This window comes from Propithecus coquereli, unplaced genomic scaffold (assembly GCF_000956105.1).
Source record: "Propithecus coquereli isolate 6110/MARCELLA unplaced genomic scaffold, Pcoq_1.0 Scaffold362, whole genome shotgun sequence".
Taxonomy (NCBI): domain Eukaryota; kingdom Metazoa; phylum Chordata; class Mammalia; order Primates; family Indriidae; genus Propithecus; species Propithecus coquereli.
In genome coordinates, this window is record NW_012149308.1 from 497,753 (window position 1) to 522,228 (window position 24,476).

Genomic DNA, 24,476 nt, shown 5'->3' on the forward strand with positions numbered 1-24,476 from the left:
TTGTTTGATCATTTTTAAACCAGCAAATAAAATGCAGCATTCTTGGTGATATGTTGGAAATGCAGGGAAAAGAAATCAAGGTAAAAGTAATTATTATGCAAGAAAAAAAATTACTTTCAGATTTAAGGCCAGGGGCAAAATAATCGTTTTCTTGATTTTAAGCTAATAACATTGTGCATTTTATTGTTTGGGCTCTAGTCCCCCTTGACAGATCCACATCTACTGTGCATGTCATAGAGCAGGTTTCATCAAATGCAGGTATTCAAGCACGTTGTCTACTTGGAAACGGCTTAACATGCAAGGTACTGTAGCTCCTTTTTCCTGCCTGTATCATTTTCTTCTTAAGTTACCTTCTGGGGTGGGCTGGGAAGTAAAGTCAACCTGGGAACGTAGAATCTGATAGAGTTGTACAGCACCGGCTCATCTCTGCCACTTGTGCAAATTTTCTCCTTTGCTTAGTATATTGCTTGTGTAGACGGGCACTGCTGATAGGGGAGCTTAGGGTGTTATTTTTGGGTACACATAATAGAGGAACATAATGATTTGGTTGGAAGTAAAGTGTTTTGGAAACTGTATCTTACTTTCATTGCTTTTAGATGAACGTTTCTCTGTGGAAAGTGACCCTTACAAGTGCCAGGCAGGTAAATCAATAACTCCTTGCGTGGTAGGTTATGTCTGGATTTTTTAATAACAAACAGGTTAGACACACAGTGCTGGTCCGATAGTAAGCGTTTACTGTCAATTTAATCATAAGTGGTTTGAAAGAGGCTTTTTGTTTTGAGTGTTTAGCAGCTGTGGTGATATGATCCTGTTGTTATTTTGTATCCTTCATAATATCAAAGAGTAATATTAATGTATGGAGTGCTTTCTGTGTAACTTTTTTGATGTAGAAAGAGATAGTGATTCTGATAGTAAAAAAAAAATGACTTTGGTTTCTGAAAATTAACAAACAATGGATAAACACATTATTTTTTTAATTGTCTTAAATTATGTAAGTTATAATTTTAGATCCCAGTTTTAGATTTTGTATTTTTAAAGATTAGGTTCTTGACAGTATGAGATTGTATTATAATCAGATTAAACGCACACGCACTCTCATGAGGAAGATAAGGCAGATTAAAAAAATGGTGATAATAGTTGAAGAACAGCTTACTGACTTGGATTTGCCCAATTCCTCTGACATTGGCCAATTGTAGAAACTAGTTTCCTGTTGAGTAGAATCCTGCAGAGTTTACCAGAGCTAGTTCAGATGTGACATATCCTAGATTTATCCACACAGACACACACTGTACCCTGGTTTGTCAGCCTCTTGTGGAACATGTTAACTTTAATTGGCAGTATTTTTATTACTAATATTATCACTAAATTCAAGTTTAGTAATGCAAGTGAAAAAAAAAGTTTGATCTTAATTGTACTTATTGAAAATAGTTGGCTAATTTTGTGCAAATTGGTATTTTATACTTCATCAGTTATTTCTTTCTCAAATAATTTGTCCTACATCCTGAGGATCTGTCCTTCATTCATTTAGCAAATACTTAATGAGTATCTACTACTGTGTGCCAGACTGTGCTAGGGGCTGCGTTGAATGATAAATAAAATGGAAGTAGGCTCTGTCCTTGGAGAACTTAGTCTTGAGATGGAGGCAGAGGAGAACTACAGAGCTCTAGGAGAGTACAATAGACCCTTGAACAACTCAGGGGTTAGGGGTGCAGACCACCTCCCCCCAGCAGTCAAAAATCTGAATATAACTTTAGAAAAAAAAAAGTTTGCGCTGTACACAGAGAAGCTTCTCTAGTAATGAACTATAGAAATGATCCCTGAAAGTAGTCTTTGTAAGTATAATTTTGGACTCTCCAAAAACTTAACTACTAATAGCCTACTGTTGACCAGATGCCTTACTGATAACAGTTAGTTAACACCTATTTTGTATGTTATATTTATTATATACTGTATTCTTACAATAAAGTAAACCAGAGAAAAGAAAACGTTATTCAAATCATATAAAGAAAAAATATATTTACTGTTCATTAAATGGATCATCATAATGGTCTTCATCCTCATTGTCTTCATTCTGAAGACGGGTGGCAGAGGTGGTATAGATGGAGGAAGTAGAAGGGGAAGCAGGAGAGGCAGGCACACGTAGTGTAACTTTTATTGAAAAAAATCTGGGTATATGTGGACCCATGCGGTTCAAACCTATGTTGTTCAAGGGCCAATTGTATTAATATAAAACAGGATAGAGAATCCATCTTTGGGAAGGCAGTCGACCACCCTGAGGAAGTAACATTTTAGTGAGACCTGAAAGATATGGGCCTACTCAAGTTGGGTAAATAAGTTTTCTAGACAGAAGGTGCAAACGTCCTGAGGCAGGTTGAGAGAGAGGCAGAGAGAGAGACGCTTTTGAAAAACAGAACTGAAAGAAATCCAAAATGGCTGGAATGTAGAAAAGCAGGCAATGAGGCAAAAGTAGGCAGGGGCCAGGTCTTGAAAAGGCTTAGTAGGCCATCTGCTGGGTTTTTGAACTTGTTCTAAGTCTCCTGGGAAACTATTGAAGGTTTTAAGCAGGGATGTGACATGAAATGAAGTGCTACAAAAACAAGAGTTTTAGCTCAATGGAACCTTGATAATTTACCAAAAAGATCATAATCTCTGCAAGGTAAAATTATCTTCCCTCATCTCATTAAAATTTTTGCAACTACTTCCTTGATTGATTGTCATCTGTGGTATTCTTTTCATTGTTTTTATAGAAATTATCTTTAATTTTCTAAAGGCTCCTTTTCTTTTATCCTTCACCATTCTGTTAACCTTATATAGGAATGTCATTTCTATTTATAACCGAATTAAAATATTTTCTCTAACAGCTTTAGCTCTCTTCCATAGTTAAACTTAAAATTATTTGCTGGTCCCCGTCACCACCCTTAAGCTGCTCAGGGTATTTAACATTCTAACGAAATGTTTCATTAAATGTCAACGCTAAATTTGCTTCGTTCTTTTGTTTTTTCCAAATACAATGTCTTAGGTCTAGTTTAATATTTCTCAGCATTTGTCGTATTTCATATTTTATGAAATCACATTTGAGCACCTACAGTGTTTTCAGAGAATTTGTTAATATTGTATAGGAGGACTATTCTTCAGCAAGAGTACCATTTTCAAATCTGGTTCACATTCGGTGGCTTTATCTTTTATATTAAACTGGTCTCTGTCAAACTTTTTATGTTCAAGTGAGCTTATGTATATGAAAGTGCTGTAGAGGTGTTATTTTGTATATCCTGATGTATTTCTTTCTTCTATAGTAAGCATCCCAAATGCTGGGTTTTTTGGGAAATCTTTAGCCATGCTAAATTTTTGCTTGCCTTGATGATTGAATGAGCATTCTTTCAGGTCTTCCTTGGTGTAAAGTTGTTAGTCTGTGCCTGTATAGAATGCTGTTGCCCACTTTTTCCCTCCACATATATAAAGAATAGCCACAGCACCACCTCCTTCTTCAAATTCTTCCTTTGGAATCTACATTTTGATGCAGCCTTTAACTTAGCTCACTTTTGCTGTGAGTTCTTAGGCTTTTCTGAACCATTCTGTACCTGCTCTGTATTCTGTCCTTGGTTAATCTCTCTTTTTTTTTTTCCTGGCGCTAGTAGCTTGAGTTTGCAGTTGGCTCGGGTCATTACTTTTTTTCACTTTCTATCTAGCCCAGGGCATTTATTTTAAAAGAGTTGCCTCATTTCAGATTTTAGAGTTTGAAATTGATGTGCTAGTAGTTTCTCTAACATCCAGAGCTATTGTCGTTGGTTTAGAGTTGTGTTTTTAAGTGCAGGGTTGGTAAAGGAAGTCCATACTGGTCTTTCTTTGGCTGACTTTATGCTAGAGTAATGGTTTGGGTGTCTTGGTGTCTGTTATTGTTCAGGCAACTGAAAGGGTATCATCATATGGTAAATGATGGGGATACAAAGACAAGCTGTGGTGTTCTGCCCTTATGGAGCTTGTAAACCAGTAGAAGAGGCAGAAAACAATGACTGAAGTACCGTGTGGGGTGATATACATGTTCAGATGGAAATACAGGTTGTTGGTATTCTAGGCCAGAAGAGCTACACTTAACACTGACTTAAAGAGACTGGGAAAGGAAATGATTTCTTAGTGCTTGTGAAGAGTCTTAAAGGAGGTCCAGGATGCCACGTGTGTGGGGGGGGAGGGGTTGTTTATAGGCAGAGGGTGTATTCAAAGACACAGGTCTAAGAATGGGCATATAAAGCTGGGAGAATTGCAAGAAATAACATGAATTTATGCATTACATGCCTTGCTTTGATGGTTGTACCCCAGCTATATCCCAGGATCTTGATTTTCTTTCTTTATGGCCTTTATTCTGTCCAGTTTGACCTTTACCTGAGAGTATATAAAGGAACTACTAAAACTAGAAGTTTAAGTAAGGGTAGGCTTTAGGAAAAATGGATAAGCAGGTGGTATCTGTTTTCTACTATAAGCTCCATGCAGTGTTGATTGTTGCAGCCTCAGCATGTAGCATGTTGGCCTGCACGTGGGAAATGTTCCATAAATATTTTTCTTATCAAAGGTGCCTTTCTCCCACCCCCATCTTCTCATGTCAGTATCTTCTTCCTTGTTCAGTGGCTTCTCTTCAGTATCATGTATGTATCTAGTGGATCCTCCTCTGCTAACCCTATAGACATGCCTGTCCTGTGTCTGGTCACCAGTTTAGGACTTAACTGTGTTATAATTAGATCCATACTGATAAACGGGTAGGTGCTAATGGCTCTCTGTGGGACTCCAGAACCTTTTCTATCAGCATTTACAGTATGACATATGAGGGGGAGGCCAAAGTCGATAATTACTACAGCGCCATGTCTCTGAGTTTTTTTAGGATTTATTGCATGAATTCATTGAAATGCTGAGTTCTATTCCATAATAGACTTGTGTGTGTATCTGCCTTGTACATTATAGGCATATCTCAGAGATAGTGTGGGTTCAGTTCCAGACCACTACAATAAAGTGAATATTACAGTAAAGCGAGTCACATAAACTTTTTGGTTACCCAGTGCATATAAAAGTTATGTTTACACTATATTGTAGTCTATTAAATGTGCAATAGCATTTTGTCTAGAAAAGAGTACATACCTTAATTGAAATATACTTTATTGCTAAAAAATGCTAAGGATCATCTGAGTGTTCAGCAAGTTGTAATCTTTTTGCTGGCGGAGAGTCTTGCCTCGATGTGAATGGCTGCTGACTGATTAGAATAGTGGTTGGTGAAGGTCGGGGTGGCTGTGACAATTTCTTAAAATAGGACAACAGTGAAGTTTGCCACATTGATTGACATTTTCTTTCATGAAAGATTTCTCTGTAGCATGCAATGCTGTTTGATAGCATTTTACCCATATCAGAATTTCTTTTAAAATTGAAGTCAATCTTCTCCAACCCTGACACTGCTTTATCAACTACGTTTATGTAATGTTCTAAATACGTTATTGTCGTTTTAACAATGTAGATTCCATCTCAAGAAACCACTTTCTTTGTCCATCCATAAGGAGCAACTTCTCATCCATTCAAGTTTTATCATGAGATTGTAACAATTCAGTCACATTTTCAGGCTCCACTTCTAATTCTAGTTCTCTTGCTGTTTCTACCACATCTGCAGTGACTTCTCCTGCTGAAGTCTTGAACCTCAAAGTCATTCATGCAGGTTGGAATCCACTTCTTCCATACTCCTGTTAATGTTGATATTTTGACTTCTTCACGTGAATCATGAATATTCGTTTTTTTTTGAGACAGAGTCTCACTGTGTTGCCTGGGGTAGAGTGCCATGGCGTCAGCCTAGCTCACAGCAACCTCAAACTCCTGGGCTCAAGCGATCCTCCTGCCTCAGCCTCCCGAGTAGCTGGGACTACAGGCATGCGCCACCATGCCCGGCTAGTTTTTTCTGTATAGTTTTAGTTGTCCAATTAATTTCTTTCTATTTTTAGTAGAGACAGGGTCTCGCTCTTGCTCAGGCTGGTTTCGAACTCCTGAGCTCAAACAATCTGCCCACCTTGGCCTCCCAGAGAGCTAGGATTACAGGCGTGAGCCACCGCGCCCGGCCTCATGAATATTCTTAATGGCGTCTAAAATGGTAAATCCTTTCCAGAAAGTTTTCAATTTACTTTACCCAGATCCATCAGAGGAATCACTATCTGTGACAGCTGTAGCCTCATGAAATGTATTTCTTAAATAATACTTGGAAGTCGAAATTGCTCTATGATCCATGGGCCGCAGAATGGATGTTGTGTTAACAGGCATGAAAACAATATTAATCTCCTTGTACATCTCATCTCCATCAGAGCTCTTGGGTGACCCAGGTGCATTGTCAATGAGTAGCAATATTTTGAAAGGAATCTTTTCTTGAGCAGTAGGACTCAACAGTTAGCTTAAAATATTCAGTAAACCATGCTGTAAATAGCTGTGCTGTTATCTAGGCTTCCTTGTTGCATTTCTAGTGCACAGGCAGAGTAAACTTACCATAATTCTTAAAGGCCTTGGGATTTTCGGAATGGTAAATAACATTGGCTTCAATTTAAAATCACCCCAAATGAGAGTCAGCCTGTCCTTTGAAGCTTTGGAACCAGGCACTGACTTCTCCTCTCCAGCTATGAAAGTCCTAGACAGCATCTTCTTCCAGTAGAAGGCTATTTTGTCTACATAGAAAATCTATTTCATGTAGCGTCCTTCATCAGTGATCTTAGCTGGATCTTCTGGATAACTCGGCTGCAGCTTCTCCATCAACACTTGCTGCCTCACCTTACATTTTTCTGTTATGGAGACAGCTTCTTTCCTTAAACCTCGTGAGCCAATCTCTGCTAGCCTCCAACTTTTCTTCTGCAGTTTTGTCACCTCTCTCAGCCTCCATAGAATTGAAGAGAGTTACGGGTCTTGCTCTGGATTAGGCTTTGGCTTAAGGGAATGTTGTGGCTGATTTGATCTTCTATCCAGACCACTGAAACTTTCTCCATATCAGCAATAAGGCTGTTTTGCTTTCTTCTCATTCATGTGTTCACTGGAATAACACTTTTAATTTTCTTCAATAACTTTCCCTTTGCATTCACAACTTGGCTAACTGGCCCAAGAGGCCTACCTTTCCACTTAGCTTTTGACATGCCTTCCTCACTATGCTTAATCATTTCTAGCTTTTGATTTAAAGTGAGGGACATGCAACTCTTCCTTTCACTTGAAGACTTAGATGCCATTGTCGGGTTATTAATTGGCCTAATTTCAATATTGTTGTGTTTCAAGGAATAGGGAGGCTTGAGGATAGGGAGAGAGACAGGGAATGGCCAATGGATACGGTTTGTGGTGCCCCAAAACAGTTACAGTAGTAACATCAAATATCACTGATCTCAGATCAACGTAACAGATACAATAATAATGAAAATGTTTGAAATATTGTGAGAATTAGCCCAAAATGTGACACAGAGACACAAATTGAGTATGTGCTGTTGGAAGAATGGCACCAATAGACTTGATCAACGCAGGGTTGCCACAAACCTTCAATTTGTAAAAGACACAGTAAAGTGAAGTGCAATAAAACGCGGTGTGCTTGTACTTACCATGAAGCAGAACTAATATTCTCCAAAAATGTTGCTTATTTGTCAGTCATGTGGCTTCACACACCCCTAGATTACTCCTTATGTCCCTTAAATTGGGAAACTGGCTTTAAATGTGTTACCACATTGAGATCAAATATTTGGATACAATGACTTCACCAAATAATCAACCATACAATAGCTGGTTAGTTAGATGGAGGGTTTTTTTAGCATGCTGTAGTAGACTTTTGCCATTTTGGGTTGCCCAGTGTTTTTAAGTTGATGATTTCATACGTTATTGGTCCCACTTTCCCAGAAAACTTGCATCCCCAGTCTCTCTTGCAGTTTTGTTTTTTGTTGTTTTTTTTTTTTTCAATATCTCTCGGTGTGGATTTTTTAATTTGTCTTGCTTTTATTTGGAGTATTCCATTAGTCTGAGGACTCATGATATTTTCAGTTGTGGAAACAAATCTTAGCCATTATCTTTTAATATATTGTTTCTCCTCCATTTTTCCATTTATGGAACTATTATTTACATATGTGTTGGAGTTTTTCATTGTTCCTCCATGTTGCTTGAATTTTCTTTAATATTATACATTTCTACCTCTTCTGGGTAATTCCGTGACATCTATTTTACAATTCACTAATTTTCTCTTTAGCTGTGTAGTCTATTTGTTAATCCATTGTGAAAATAAATAATTCAGAATCTAAGCTGTTGGAACTCTAAATTACTTTAGAGGAATGTAGACCTTAAAGGAATGTGATTATGGGGCCTGAGTCACAGGACAGGCAGCTAGCTGTGACCTTTCTCTAATTATAGATTAGCCTTCTTCCTTACTTGCATTGTTTTGTAAAATGTTGTAAATGACTAAATAAATGACTAAAGGGTGGTACGGAAGACCCCTTCCCTCTTCACTGTTGATCGTTATCATGGATTAACTTCTCTCTTACCTGTCTCACATAAAGACATTGTCTTAAGATGGAATGTTAAATATACTCTTTTAAATTGGAAAGGAAATGAAAACAAGCCAGAAGGAAAAGAAAGCAAACTGTAGCTAGTTAAATTGTCATAAACCAGCTTTGAATAGAAAATGTTATAATCCTACTAAACTTGTTTGTTTTCCGCCCATATAAGCAAGAACTTAACTTTTAACTTTGGAACACTGACTCCATTTCTCTGGAGTCTGTGTCTCCCAAATGGCCATTCCAAGCTTTTCACTTGAATAAACTCCTTAAAACTGAATCTGATTCTTTCAGTTATTTCAGGTTGATATATTTATTGAGGGTTTCACTAAAAAACATTTGCTTATATTTTTAAATTTAAGAATTTATTTCATTTTCTTTCAGATTTGCTTTTTGATTTTCATAAGGGAATTTTCTATGAACATTTAAAAATACAGTTATAAGTCTCCTTTGGATTGTTTTCTTAGCTGTAGTTCTTGAGGAATGAAATTTTCCATCTCTCATCCCTCCTTCCCTCCAAATTTTTGGCTTGTTTCTTTGTGTGGTTTGCAATATTTGACGATTTGGGAATTGTTTGCCTATGCCTGGGTTGTGAGATGCTCCTTTGGGTGGTTTTGCATGTGTCTCTGATGGGACCCTTTGGGCTCACTGCTTCTGGAGAATTTCTGATCTATTCTCAGATGGTTCTCTTGATAACCTGAGAATAGTATAAATTTGGACTTCATATCTGTGTAGAGCAAGGACTTGGGTTTTCCCTTCTGCTTTGGTCACTCTTTCTATGTACAGTTCTGGGCTGGTGTATATAGCTTTTCTTTTTTCTTTTTCAGCCAGGGACAGCCCTCTGTGTCTTTTGGCTTCGTGCTATTGGTTCACCTCCAGCTTCTTTCCCATGCACAGAGTTGAGGCAACTTCTCCAGTTTCCTGGTCTTATAATTTTTTGAGCTTGCAGCCCTTGGTGTAGAGGACAGGAGTGAGCAGGTCTTTGTCCTGTGCAGAATCTCATTTAATAGGAAGTAATTCAGCCAGTTAAGAACCAGGAAGTAGTTACAACCACAGGCATCCTCTAACTTGAACAGGTTATTTACCAAAAGTTCATTTAGATTTTGATTGTGTAGAGCACACTTCACATTATCTTATAGGAACTATGTTACTAAAAAACTGGATTAGTTTCCCAGGTGTAAACCTCAGGAGTCTCTTCTTTCCATTATGCAGTTGAAATTCATATGGACTTATGAATTCTTTGGGACTGTAATCAGCATAAAGTAGGTGATTTCTGTGGGAAGGTGCATTTAACATTCTCAGTGCGGAGGGAGTATGGTGGTTTACAACCTCAGTTGGTTTTCCCTGGTGTGACCTGCCAGCTACCAGTCCCTGTTAGTTGTTACAAACCCTAGCCACTGTTTTCAAACCTGCCACTCATACTCAGAACATGACCTTGCTTCCACGTCACTGAGAACCTTGAGCCTTCTGGTTGGTTGATTTTCTTCAGCTTCTGGCCCCATTGACAAACTAATCAGCCCCTCCCTCCCCAGAGCTGCCCTTTCCTCCTGCCTCAGAGGATGAGATGCTTCTGCTGTTTGAGGCCAGTCCCTTGCCAGGAGCCTTCAGCTTTGCTACTTCTTCTTTGGCAATCTTTTTCCATCAGCTGTTCCCTCTCTTTCTTCCCTCCTGTTCCCAGTGGTTCTCAATTTGAGGGGGTAGATTTTGCCCCCAGGGGACATTTGGCAACATCTGGAGACATTTTTGGTTGTCTCAACTGAGGGGTGGTGGTGATTTGTGTACTGCTGGTATCTACTGGGTAGAGGCCAGTGATGCTGCTAAACATCTTGCAATGCAAAGAACAGTTCCCACAACAAAGAACTACCTGGTCCAAAATGTCAGTAGTGTTGAGGTTGAGTAACTTTGCTGCTTCCACAGGGTCTCACTTTTGATCCCTTTGTTTTTCTCTGCCCATTACGTTAAAACTAAGGTTCTCATTTCTAGAAAACCTTCCCTGAACCAGATGTCTACTCCTCTCCTAGCTACCTAACCTCCTCCTTCCTTTCCCACCTAAACTTCTGAAAGAGGTGGTCTATACATAGTCTGCCTGTCTATTTCTCATTCACTTCTCAAACTTCAACTGTTGCTTTCTGGCTTCCCACCACCATTACTGCTTAAACTCTTTTTGCTGAGATTGCCTGTGACTTTTTGTGTGCTGCATCTAGTGGATTCATTTAGTCCTAATTTTACTTGACATTTTTGTTGCTCCTGACACTGTTAATCACCATCTCCTTGAACCAGTGTATTCCGTTGCCATCCTTGTTCTCCATGCCCTTCTCTTAAATTTGTCTGCCTCCTCTGTGGACTCTCAATAATCTACTTCCTCCTTACATGATGCTGTTACCTGGGTTTGACTTGTTAGCCAACGGCTATCATAGGTCATTGTCTCCATAAAGTACCTCAGTTATACCCAGAATTTCAGTTCCACTTATTAGGTTATTAAGTGTTGAATGTCAGATTTTCTTAAGTACTAAGTTGACACCTCTGACATTTCACTTTGACACTTCTTGTTGTTGTTTTTTTTTAATTGTGAAGGTACATCCTCATTCTTTCAAACACACATTTTGGCTTGGGATTATCTTGAAATTTTTTTTTTTTTTTTTTTTTTTTTGAGACAGAGTCTCACTCTGTTGCCGGAGTAGAGTGCCGTGGCGTCAGCTTAGCTCACAGCAACCTCAAACTCCTGGGCTTGAACAATCCTACTGCCTCAGCCTCCCGAGTAGCTGGGACTACAGACATGAGCCACCATGCCCGGCTAATTTTTTCTATATAGATTTTTAGTTGTCCAAATAATTTCTTTCTATTTTTAGTAGAGACGGGGTCTCGCTCTTGCTCAGGCTGGTCTCGAACTCCTGACCTTGAGCGATCCACCCGCCTCAGCCTCCCAGAGTGCTAGGATTACAGGCGTGCGCCACCGTGCCCGGCCTATCTTTCAGTTTAAGAGCAATTTTTGTGAAACCATGGATAAGTCTAAAATTTGTGCTATTTTTGAATATGAGTTCCGTCATGGAATCAATGCAGAACAGATAGCTCAAAATATCAACGAAGTGTTTGGGCAGGATGTGGCTGATGAACACACAATACATCGATGGTTTGAGAAGTTCCATTCTGGTGATTTTAATCTTGAAAATGAGTCATGTGGGTGACGTGGGACCAAGGTGGATAATGATGAGCTGAAAGCTGTAGTGGAAGTGAATCCATCTCAACCTATGTGTGAATTAGCAGCAAGGTTTGACATTACTATTCCAACAACATTGGACTCTTTGAAACAAATTGGCAAGGTAAAGAAGCTGGATAGATGGGTACCACATGAATTAAATGAGCAACAGAAGAGAAATCATCTAGAAGTTTGCCTTTCTTTGTTGTCACGATATAAAGGCAAACTATTTCTACACCGCATTGTCATGTGTCATGAAAAATGGATTCTCTTTGATAATCGCATTTGACACAATAGTTGAATAAAAATGAAGTGCTGAAACACAGTCCAAAACCAAATATTCATCCAAAAAAGCTAGTGGTGTCTGTTTGGTGGTCCAGCGCTGGTATTATCCACTACAGCTTCATGAAACCTGGTCAGTCGATTACAGTGGATGTCTACTGCAACCAGTTGGACAAAATGATGAGGATGCTTGTGATTAAGCAGCCGAGATTGGTTAAGAGAGACAGCCAATCCTCTTGCAAGACAACGCTGGACCACATGTCTCACAAACAATGCTGCTCAAACTACAGAGGCTGGACTTGGAAATTCTCTGTCATCCACTGTATTTACCAGACCTTGCACCAACTGACTACCACTTCTTCCAGGCTTTGGACCACTTCTTGCAACGAAAAATATTTAGTTCTCAATGAGCTGTGGAAAATGTCTTTTGTAATTTCTTTGCTACTTGCTCTCCAGGCTTCTTTGCTGCTGGCATAAACAAGCTACTCTTAAGATGGCAAAACTGTCGATAGTTTAGGTGCATACTTTTTGATTAATTGTACTGCTTCTTGTTTGAGATACAATAAATTAAACTTCTTGGAAATCAGGCATTTCATGTTTAATGACTTTATATATGCAGATGTTTTTCTAAATTTCTAAATTCTTCCCTGACTTTTCCCTGCAAGCTTTAGACTCAGGTTAAATAACCTGCTGGAAATCTACACCTGAATATTCCACAGGTATCTTACATTCAGCATGTCCATTGTGAAGTACATCATCCTATTTTCAAACTTTTTAAAAAAGTTCCCCAGGCTTTGTTACTAGTTCTGTAATCTACCCAGGCTCCTAAGATAGGTAGTTGGGTCTTGTCCAATTCAGATATATTATCTACAGTTGCCTGTATGATATAAAATGTGATTTTGATCATATCACTGACCCACTTGAAAGTCTGCACTGGTGCTCTCTTGCCAACAGGAGAAAAAGTAGAAAGACTGAATTCCTTTATGTGGCCCATCAGGCTCTCCTTCATGTGTTCTCTGCCCACCTACCTCTCCAACCTCACATCCTTTCCCTGTGTGCCTCAACATTATGCTCCAGCATGTATAGTTCCCTGTAAAATTTTGTTTCAAACTTTATGTCTTTGTTTATGTGATCTCCTTTGCCTGGGATGCAATATTTTTCTATAGAATATGTGGGTCGCTTGCCTCTTCTAGTGGTAGGATTCCCCATTCCTCACGGAAGCTACAGTTAATTGGCACCTTCCTCCACTTCTCTGGCCTCAACATTATTGAGGAGTATTCCTTGTCTGAATTATCATTTCAGGGAGTTAGGATTGGGTAAATGCTGGCATTCGTCCTGCTGATAGAAGGTAGGGAAGGGGGCACTGGCTAAGATGTTTCATAGCCCTTCGGTTATGTAGCTTACTACTAGCCATTTCTTTTCTCAATCCCTACTACCTCTAATTTTATTATCTTTCAAGGGTTCTTCTGTAAAAATGTATCTTTTGAGGGAGAGCTTCTTTTCTTTGTCTATATGAGGTTTTGGATTCTTCAGCTCTGTTGGGTTTTGCCATCTATTCCATCTTAACCTTCTTCATAGCTACTTGGAATTCCTCGTTGATCTATCTGCTTGGAGCACCTGTTAGACTCCCAGGGCTGCTCTGGATTTATTTTTATATTTTTCTTATTTCATTGGGTTTTAGTGTGGGAGGAAAGGTAAACATGTGTGTTTAAAGTTTAACTATTTTTAAGTAGAACTTCAGTGCCCTTTACCTCATGTGGATTCCCCCTTTCTCTGTATTGTACACATCATAGCCAAGAATGTTTTTTAAAGTAAATCTTTGTGTACACTTTTGAGCATTTTCTTAAGACACTGGCCTTATATCCCCCTTGAGAATCGCTGGGGGTGATGGTAGACGAGTCACCATGGGAGTGTGCCATACCTGTGAAGGATGTAGAGGAAACACTGCTGATTTGCCTGAAGGAAATGTTGCCTGTTAAAAATTTTTATTCTATTGGCCAATTTGGCCAAAAGATTTCTCATTATTGTTTTTTGTTGGATTTTTAAAATTGCTAGTAAGATTGAACATTTACAAGATTCAATTATTGGCCATTTATGTTTTTCCTGCATTTTCTTTTCATGTTAATGACGGGTTTTTTTCCCTTAATACCCTTCTGTAGGGTTTCCTTAATTCTTTCAACACGAAGTAAGCAAACACTGCCAAATGTAAGACATGTTGCTCATTTTTTTAGGTTTAGGTTTATTATGATCTGATTCTTGGAAAATGAAAATCCACTCTTGGTTTTTTGATTAATAATACATACCTCATAAGGTGGCTGTGAAAATTAAATGAAATAACATAGGTGAAGTGCCCAACGCAGTACTTGGTACATAACAGGCAGCAGTAAATATTAGTTCCTTTTGTTCATTCTTTCTTGTTTGCCAGATGATTAAAATTACTATAGTACTCTGTACCTTAGAGAGAAAAATCACACGTGTTTACTGAACCCTTGTTAAATGAAGGGCAGTATGCCAAATACCTTAAGGGAGACGGAGATGTTTAAGGCTGTTTCCTGTCCAGGGATAAATATTATCTCACTATATATATTTTTACATTTCTAGGCTTTTTTTTTTTTTTTTATAAACGTGCTGTTCTGAAAACCTTCCAGTCTTTGAAGTGTGTTATTTTATTTGAGCACAGAACCCCTTAAAGGTTGGCTTACCACATTCAATCCATTACATCTCTATGAGAGTAGTTACTAGCTCCATTTTATAGATGGGGTCCCTGGAAGGTGATCTGCCCAGCTTCTGGCAGGGGTAAAAATAGGGTATATTGGGATGTTGAAAATGCTAATAACCATTGTATTTCCAGCCTCAGTAGGTGTTGAATAAATATGTGTTGAATGAATGAATAATCTTTTATTAAATGGTATGTTAAGCCAATCCTAAATCTTATCTCCACTTCTTACTGTTTTATTCACTGTCCTTTATATTTTATCTGGCTAAAATAAGCATTAAAATTCAATGGTTGGTAGGGAGGACAGTGGCACTCGGAAGAGAGATACACACACTGTTTTAGGTCATAATGAAAAAAGGTTGTGAGGGAAGACTGATGTACTGATACTGATTGTATTTGCCAATTTAACCTTATGCCTTGATCCTGATTCTTTGCAAGACTACCTTTCTGGTTTCGGTAACCGCTGCAAGGGGCTTCCCAAGTTTGGGGCTAGGGTAAATGGCCCAGTTTGTTGCACTCTGAGGATGACTGTGTTAGTAGATTTTTTTTTATTTTAATTTCTAGTAAAGTAGGAAAAAGTAGCAATTATAATTAGGCTCAGAGACTTGAGGGGAAAACTTTTTAGATGGATGAATTAGCAGATATGCAAACTTTAAAATGTAATAAGTGATTACTATCTCAGTTTATTCTGTGGTTAGCTTTTTGTATTTGGTTGTTTTGGATAGTAAAGTATGATCTTTTAGTAAATGTGATATGACCCTGTATAGTATTGGTGGTGGGGCATCTATAAGCTTATTGCAGAGAGTAAGTAGTATTAACACTAATACTACTGTTTTTGCTCACACAACTTAACTGTAACCCAACCTATTTTTCCAGACCTACTTCAAATCTTATCTCCTGTGTAAAACAACCTCCCAATCTGAAACGAGTACTCTTTTCTTTGAACATTTATAGCCATTTTGATTTGTATAGTTCATTTGGTAATCATGAAGCTGAATTGTCTCACCTTGCCTGTTGTCTTGATATGGTACTTTGTGTGTGTGTATGTGTGTGTGTGTGTTTTTTTTTTTTTAAGACCAGGTCTCACTCTGTCACCCAGGCTGGAGTGCAATGGCATGATCATAGCTCATTGCAGCCTTGAACTCCTGGGCTAAAGTGATCCTCCCCCCTCAGCGTCCCGAGTAGCTGGCACTACAGGAACACACCGCTTCGCTCAGCTAATTTTTTTTCTTGTTTTTGTAGAGATGGGGTCTCGTTATGTTGCTCAGGTTGGTGCTGGTATCGAACTCCTGGCCTCAAGCAGTCCTTCTGCCTTGGCCTCCCAAAGTGCTGGGATTACAGGTCTGAGCCATCACACCTGGCTAATATATTACTTTGAATCTTGAGATGTTTAACTCTTAATGAGACCAGCAAACATTTATTGAACACCTACACTGTCCTAATCTCTGAACATAAAGTTTTCATGTGTTAATTCCAGTTTTCACAACTGGGTTGTAAGATATGTTAAGGAAAAGACCATGATGTGTACTTATGGTTTTATAAAAGATTCCTTTATACATAATAAAATGTGGCAGTGGGTGATTGATGTATCATTAATATTAAAATTGAGTTTAAAACATCATTTTCCTTTTTAGAACCAGTCTAGCACTTGTCTGTAGTAACTAGATTTTTGTTAACATTGGTCCATATATATTTTTTCTTTGTTTTCAGATATTTTAACTTATGTCCTACTTATTTCTCCTCTATCAAGGTAGAAATACTATCTTTCCTTAAGTTACTTAGCCTTGGATTTTCACTGATCCTTTTGAAAAACCTACCATTTCATATGCATGTTGTCTTCGTAAAATCTATCTCTGCAATGATTTATTGAGATCTTTTTTTTTTACATTTTGAGCGTTAAGATCAAAAGAAGAAAATAATAGAATTTTCATTATCTATAGTGAATTTGGTCTTAAAAATGGTTTCAGGTTAAAACCAATAGCAGTCTAGCACCAGTTGAGGGTATTTTGAAGAGGCGTCATTAGCAGTCTTGGAGCTTTTCCCAGGAGGTGGCCTTTTGCAGGGATCTGAAGGAATAGTGTCAGCAGGATATTTCTCCTGGGAGCTCCCTTATTTGATGGATTGGGGTCCATAATTGGAAAATTAATTTTAAAAGTTGGTAAAGCTTTGAATTGAATAAGAATACACATATAACTATTTTGCCATAAAACATATGTTTCTTTGCCAGTATTTTGATATAGGTCCAAGGCCTTTTTCACGTGACTGAAGTTCAGTGTCACCTTTCTTATATAATCCATCTTATCTGTGCAGTAGGCCCAATTTTGACTTCTTAAAAGTGGAACAGTCGTTTAGATAACCTGTGAAACCATCTAGTACAGAATGATAGATTTTTAGTTTCTGCTGTCTTTTAGCATGATCTAACGCACATCTAATTTGACAGCCATGTTTTTAAAGTGACTCATCACCTTTGTTGAATCTTGCCAAAGCATCCAACATAATTTTTACAGAAATGGCAACTTTTAAAAATTGGTTTGCATACTATTTAATTGAAAAACATGTAATGATTATTACAAGAGGAATTGACAGTTTGGGGGAAGAAATGCAACTGACTTTTGAATGTTAAGCATGCAGTGCAATTTAAGGGAGCAGAAGTGTGAAGTTGAACTAAACAGTTGTCTGTTAGCCAAAAGCATTTGTACTATTGGCATCAGCCAGTGTGTTTTGCAGAGGCAATGGGGAGTTGGTAACTGTTATGTCTGAATCTGTTAAGAGACTTGCTGGAGGCCAATGTGACTTGAATGCATAGTGCAGATGGGCTTTTGTAACGCAATTTATACTTTTCAAAACGTCCATTTTCCATGAATAACACACTTTTTAAAACAATATAACAGAAGATAACTGTTATTCAGAATGTCTGGAGAAAATCACTGTTCAGCTAAGATAAGATCTCTGTGAAGCCTTTTCCCCAAGTAGAGTTTCCCCTCTTCTCCCTAGTCATAGGTAGTTTCAACCTCTTCTGGACATGTAAAGCACCTTGCATATATAGTCATGCGTCACTTAACGACAGGAATACATTCTGAGAAATGTGTCCTTAGACAATTTCATGGTTGTGGGAAGGTTGGGTTAAGAGTGTACTTAACCCAAACCTAGAAGGTATAGCCTACTACACACCTAAGCTATATAGTATAGCTTATTGCTCCTAGGCTGCAAACCTGTATAGCATGTTACTATACTGAATACTGGAGGCAGTTTTTTAACACAATGGTAAGTATTTGTGTATCTAAACATAGAAAAGATATAATAAAAACATGGTATTGTAATCTTAATGGGACCACCTTATGGGACCACTGTTGTATGTGTGGTCCATCATTGACTGAAATGTTATACCATGTGACTGTACCTTTATTTTAGTGCTTCTCACATGGGGTTAATTGTCCCATTCACTGTTTCTATAAGCTCTTTCTCTGAGGAGCCTTTGTTTACAATGTCTGATCCACAGTTGGTGCCCAGCAAATCGAATGGAGGGGAAGTTCTGGTCGCTTAAACAGATGGCACAACCCAATCTTGCTGCGATGCAGTTTTCATTGATGTGCCATCCAAAAATTAAGCTGTCATTATCCATAAATTCAGTCTAGAAAATACTTTGGTAGTTATATTCAATTGAGTATATTTTATTCCATATGTCCAAGATACTGTTCTATGTCTACACAGTCCTGAGTTTAATAACACATGGTTCTTGTCTGTGGACATGTATATTGTTAGTACAGTGGGAATATATAGGGAGGAGAGAATACTTTGAACCTGGAGGAATTTGAGAGAATTTGAGAGTAGATAGGACCTGAACTGGACTGGGAATGGTAACAACAGTTAGGGTTTTTTGGCCAATATTTACTGCTTTATAGCATTTGATATAGTCAGGACCTCCTTCACACTCTTTTTCCTTTTCTGTTACATACCTATAGTCTTCCTACTTCCATTTCTAGCCTTTTTCCCTGGCAATAGTTTTGTTTTCTTTAACGGTCTGTCCTTGGCCATCTTCCTCCTCTTTCTGCCCTTAGTATAATGCTTTATTGTTTTAACCTTAACCCTGTACTTCTGGAAATATGCTTTTCTCTGTTCTAGACATCCACAACACTTCATCAATATCCCTCTTACAGCATTTATCATTTCTTCACACTACAATTATATGTATAATATATCTTCTACTGGCAAGTTGCATCTTTGTAGTTCTAAAAGTGTCTAGTATATAGTTTTCTAAGTAGTAGGCACCACACACTGTCTTAAATTTAGCTGCTTTCCCAAAACTCAGCTCCTCTTCCAGACTTATCTTTTCCTGTTCATGGTACTATAGTTTTCCTTTCAGTTACACATGCTGGTCAGCAAGTTCTGCTTCTGTCTCCAAAATGTTACTTGTAGCCACACCATTCTTTCCACTCTTATCATTGCATGCCAATTAAAAAACCAAATATTTAGTGTATATTATGTTCTAAACACTGTGTAGGTGCTGGGAATACAAATATTGCAGATCCAATCCTTTGTTCTTAGAATACCAGTGGGAGAGAGAGACATTTATTTTGGCACTTTATTGAGCAAATGTTTATTGAACACTTTCTCTGCACTGGGTACTATTGTAGGCGTGGATGTATTATAGTCCGAGCCCCTTTCCGCAGGCTGCTCATCTTCAAGGGGAAAACACAGTAGTGGATTTCCTCTGTTGTAATATACACTTTCCTCCCTATGTTTTCAGGATTTCTGAAATGGAAATGAATGTAAACCTTAGCATGTATGTTTAATGTAGTTTTTTATTCCCCCGTCAAGAGCTGTTACATTGATGGTGCTTACAACTAGTAGAGCCTTCTAATTGGGGAACTATAGTATATCAGTGGTAAGTATTACGATGAAAGTATGTATAGAATTGCACTGTCAAATATTGTAGCTTCTAGCTGCATGTGGCTACTTAAATATAAATAATTTAGATGTTAAATTGATTAAGTTTAAATTAAGATTAAATAAAATTAAAAGATTCAGTTCTTCAGTTTCACTAGCTACAATTCAGATACCCAATAGCCATATTTGACTACTGGCTACTGTATTAGACTATGCAGATATAGAGCATTCTCAACATTGCAGAATGTTCTGTTAGGTAGCACTGGTCTGGAATGTGATTCCACAGTTGTACCTGGAGGGTTGGATAAGCTTTACTTGGTTACTTCCTGACATTGTTATTACATGTATTTTTTTTCCTTCGAGGAGGTCAGGGAACTTCTTTTCTTTTTTTCTTTTCCTTCTGTCTTGTTTTACCAGGCTCTGGAACAGTGTGTAGTAGGTACCCAGAAAAGAAACTACTGTAACATTAAAGAGTTTGGAGAAAAGGAAGAAAGGCTCCACATTTTCATAACAGGAGATAGCTTAGCTGGCCTTATTCAACATGTATACTGGTGTACTTTTTTTTTTTAAGAATTTATGTATTCATTTATTTATTTAGAGACAGAGTCTCGCTCCGTTGCCTGGGCTAGAGTACCATGGCGTCAGCCTAGCTCACAGCAACCCAAAACTCTTGGGCTTAAGCAATCCTTCTGCCTCAGCCTCCTGAATAGCTGGGACTACAGGCACGCACCACCATGCCCAGCTAATTTTTTCTATATATTTTTAGTTGTCCAGCTAATTTCTTTCTATTTTTAGTAGAGACGGGGTCTCACTCTTGCTCAGGCTGGTCTCGAACTCCTGACCTTAAGCGATCCACCGGCCTCGGCCTCCCAGAGTGCTAGGATTACAGGCGTGAGCCATGGCGCCCGGCCCTGGTGTACTTTTTTTAAAGAGGGTTTTTAAAACAAATTTCATCACATTGAAAATTTAAGAACTTTAACCTAGGTTCTTATTACTTATCAAGTGGGATTCAAAGAGGCCTGTAATGTTAGAAGGCTATAGTTATGGTGAGATGCACCACAATCAAATTTTCCAAGTTTCTAAATTTGGTATTCGAAGTACTATATGCAATTTCTTAGGGAAGATATAGCTGGATATGATAGAAATATTTATGTGAACGATTCGCTCTCATGGATTTATTTCTCATTTGGTGAGTGTGGTTTGCAATGATTGGAGCAAAAGTTTCCTGAATCTTTTTCTTATTTTCATTTTATTGTATGGTAAACCACAATTTATCCATTCTTTTGTTAATGAATATCTAGGTAGTTTCCTGTTATTTGGCTAACAAATAAAACTGTGAATGTTTTCGTACAAGTCTTTGGTGGGCAAATGCTTTTATTTTTGGGTACATACCTAGGTGGGAGGGAAATTGCTAGGCCATAGCATATGTCCATAATGCTGAACAATTTTCTAAAGTGGCTGTAGCAATTTATGTGGCTTTCTTTTTGACACTACAAAAGATTAAAGTTTGTTATCTATTCACTTTTACTATTTGAGTATTTATTTCCCCCAAGTCTGTGTGAATTAAGTCATTAATCACCCAGTGTTACAGACCTCAAATCTGAAGATAATACAGACCTACCATATCATTCAGATGGCCTTAAAAGAATACAGAAACTAAACATTCTCTCTCCCCCTCAGTTGGCAATCTTGATTGACTTTCAAGATACATGGGCTTTGAAGCAACTTGTTCCTGCCTTTGTAAATTGATTGTGTTGAGTGCTGGGGTCCTTTTGCTCTCTGCTATGGGAACTCTAGTGTCTTTCGCCTGTCATTGATATCACTAGCTACAGTTAGAGGGTTTATAGTGTGAAATGTATAACAGACTAAAGAACAAGGCCCTTTTGAAAGTTTAATTCAGCCTAGTTCAGCGTAATAAGTCAACAAGTTTCAGACTGAGTTTTTGATGTTTGCAAAGTTCTGTCCAACGAATGAATCTCCTAGCCTCAAGACCTTGTCTCATGGGAATAGGTGGCACACGTAATGATACAAGACCAGCTATAATTGTTACTAGAATTGCAAATAAAGTGCTGTGGGGCTTCCATATCACACCATATCACATCTTATTTGGGTTACAGAGAGGGAAATGTATCCCTGTAAGGCTTCATGGAGGGAGAATGGTATATGAGGTCAGTCTTGAAAGGATTTCAGTTGTGGTTGTTAGTATGTGCCATGTGAAGGGAATTACTTGATGGAGTCATGAAGCAGCATAGTTCATACCAAGTGTTTCTCAGACTGTGGGTCCCCAGACCAGCAGCATGAGCATCACCCAAAAAACTTGTTAGAAATGCAAATCCTTGGGCTCCACTCCAGACCTACTGATCCAGAAACTCTGGGAAATCTGGGAAATCCCACAAATCTAGATTTTAACAAGCCCTTTAGGTGATCGTGATGTGCAAAGCAATATAGAACCATTGGTCTACACTTACCTGGTCAGAGAATGGTAAGTTGCCCTTGGTTGGGGAGTCATTTTTGAGAAAGGGAGTGATGAGAACAAAAAGGCAGGAGCCTTCCTGAACAGACCTGAAGTACTAGGGTGTGAGCATATAGGGGTTGGGGAACCGGTAGAGTGAAGGAAGGGACATCCTAGGAGCTTATTGTAGGAAGAGTAAGATGACAGACTTTTCGGAGGCGAATTAAAACTAAAAGACATTGGAAGCAGTGGGGTAAGTTAGGGGAGGAGAAGCCTTGGGAATTGAAAGGAGACCACTGCCAAGGGGCAGTTTGGATGGGTAAGCCTGGACAGCTGGCTGGCCAAGTATCAGGAAAGAGGCCAAAGCCTCAGAAGCAGCTGAGAGTTTGAACCCGGGTGTTGGGAGAGAATGGTGGTGCCTGCGGAAGCAGTGTAGGCAGAAGGTGGAGATGCTACATTGTGCAGGAGTGGGATATGGAGAAGAGAATGTTTTCTACAAATAATAGCTTCTCCCCGGAATGATATAAGCTCAGTGTAAGAAATTCAGATACTTGAGGGAAAGTGAAGAAGAAAGGATAATCACCTCAAACCCCACTTTTCAGAGATTAGCAAAACATTTTTCTGTTTAAATATTTATAAGTATACATTTGTTTACTTAAACTCAGCTTTGTATGCATGGAATTATACAATTCTGCAACCAAAATTTCTTAGACAAATTGATCTTGAATACGTCAGTGTTCTACACATGGAAGGGTATGTACTGAGCTCAGTGTGTGTTTGGAAATTGGTGGATTTTCTATTTGGAAAACAGAATGTTTATACAAGCAGCTAATTGGTAAAGATTGCAATCTCATTTTGCATGGTCATAAAAACATCCTGTCCACATCAGTTGTTACAGAGGAAATCTGGGACAAAACAGTCTGAGATGCCTGGTGTCCCATTAGTCTGGAGAGAAGAACTCCAAGTACATTTAGGAAGAAAAAGATGAAGCACTCGTGGCTTTTATTAGAGTAACAAGGTTAATCTGGTATCTTATAAGAACCAATTAATATTGGACATAAAACAGTCTTATTACATAGGTCAATACCAAGTTCTAAAGTTCTCCTTTTAAATAGGCAGCTAGCTACTAGTGAATTTCTTAAGCACCAAGCAAAGATATGGAGTAGTTTGGGCATTTCTTAGTTTTGCAAAAAATTTTTTTCATTGGTAGACTATGCCATCTTCTATAGTCTGATTTTTTTCTTAAGAAATTTTGGCCAGAAACCTTTATATTCCTACCTACTGTGAATATGAATTCACATTTTCCCATACCTATGAGAAAGCACTAGATATTTGTCAGTTACTTTGATCATTACAAATCTGATAGGTTAAAAATGATTTCTTCCTTGTTTTTGTTTTTTATTTAATTGATTACTAGTGAGACTGAACAGCTTTTCATAGATTTATTAGATGTATATTGTTTGTGAGAGGACTGTTAATTTCTATTCTTTGCCTGTTTTCTCTTTGGGTGTTTATACTGATTTGTACAATGTGAACATATTAAGGATCTTCAAACTTTGTCTCTTTTTTTTTACCATTTGGTAGATCAAGAGGTGTACATACTCATTGATTTTGATTTTTTTTTTAAACTCTTTTATAGTGAAGCATGACAAACAGTAAAGTATGCAAGACATCAGTGAATTATCACAAAGCTAATACTAAGGTAACTCGACCCAGATGATGACATAAACATTGCAAAACCCTGGAAGTCAGTGGTGTACCAAAGGCTGGAGATAATGGGTGAGGTCTGCCACAGGCTCAAGCAGTAACAGAGTGCGTTTTCTATAGGGAATTTAAAATCAGTAAATTATTGACCAAAAGTTGGTCTGCTTTTTATTATCATCATGTATTGGCCATTTAAAAAATGTCTATGTGTAATATCTACCTTGTGGCTTACCTGTTAACTCTCTTTTTGACAAATAGAAGTTCTTAATTTTAGTGTAGTCCAGTTTATCTCTCTTTTCCTTTATGATGGGTACTTGCTGTATCCGCAAAGAGACATTCTTTTATATTATCTTTTAGGGGCTTTATTGTTTTGACTTTTACATTTTGATGCGTGATCGACCTGAAATTATATTTATGTATGGTATAAGTTGGAGGTCAAGTTTAATTTTGTTTTCCTTTATGGATATCCAAATGACAGTATTATGTATTGAAAAGATCTGATCTGCAGTGCCGACTTCGTTGTACAAGTATCCATGTGTGATCTGTTTCTGGGCTTTCTGTTCATCTGTTTGTCTAATATACTGTCTTAATGACTGAGCTTTATGCTGTCTTGATATCCAGCGAGAGTCTTTTCATTCTACCTCATCAAGGGTGTCTTGTTTGCCTTGGCTATTTGCATTTCCGTGTACATTTTTAAATCAGCCTGTTAATTTT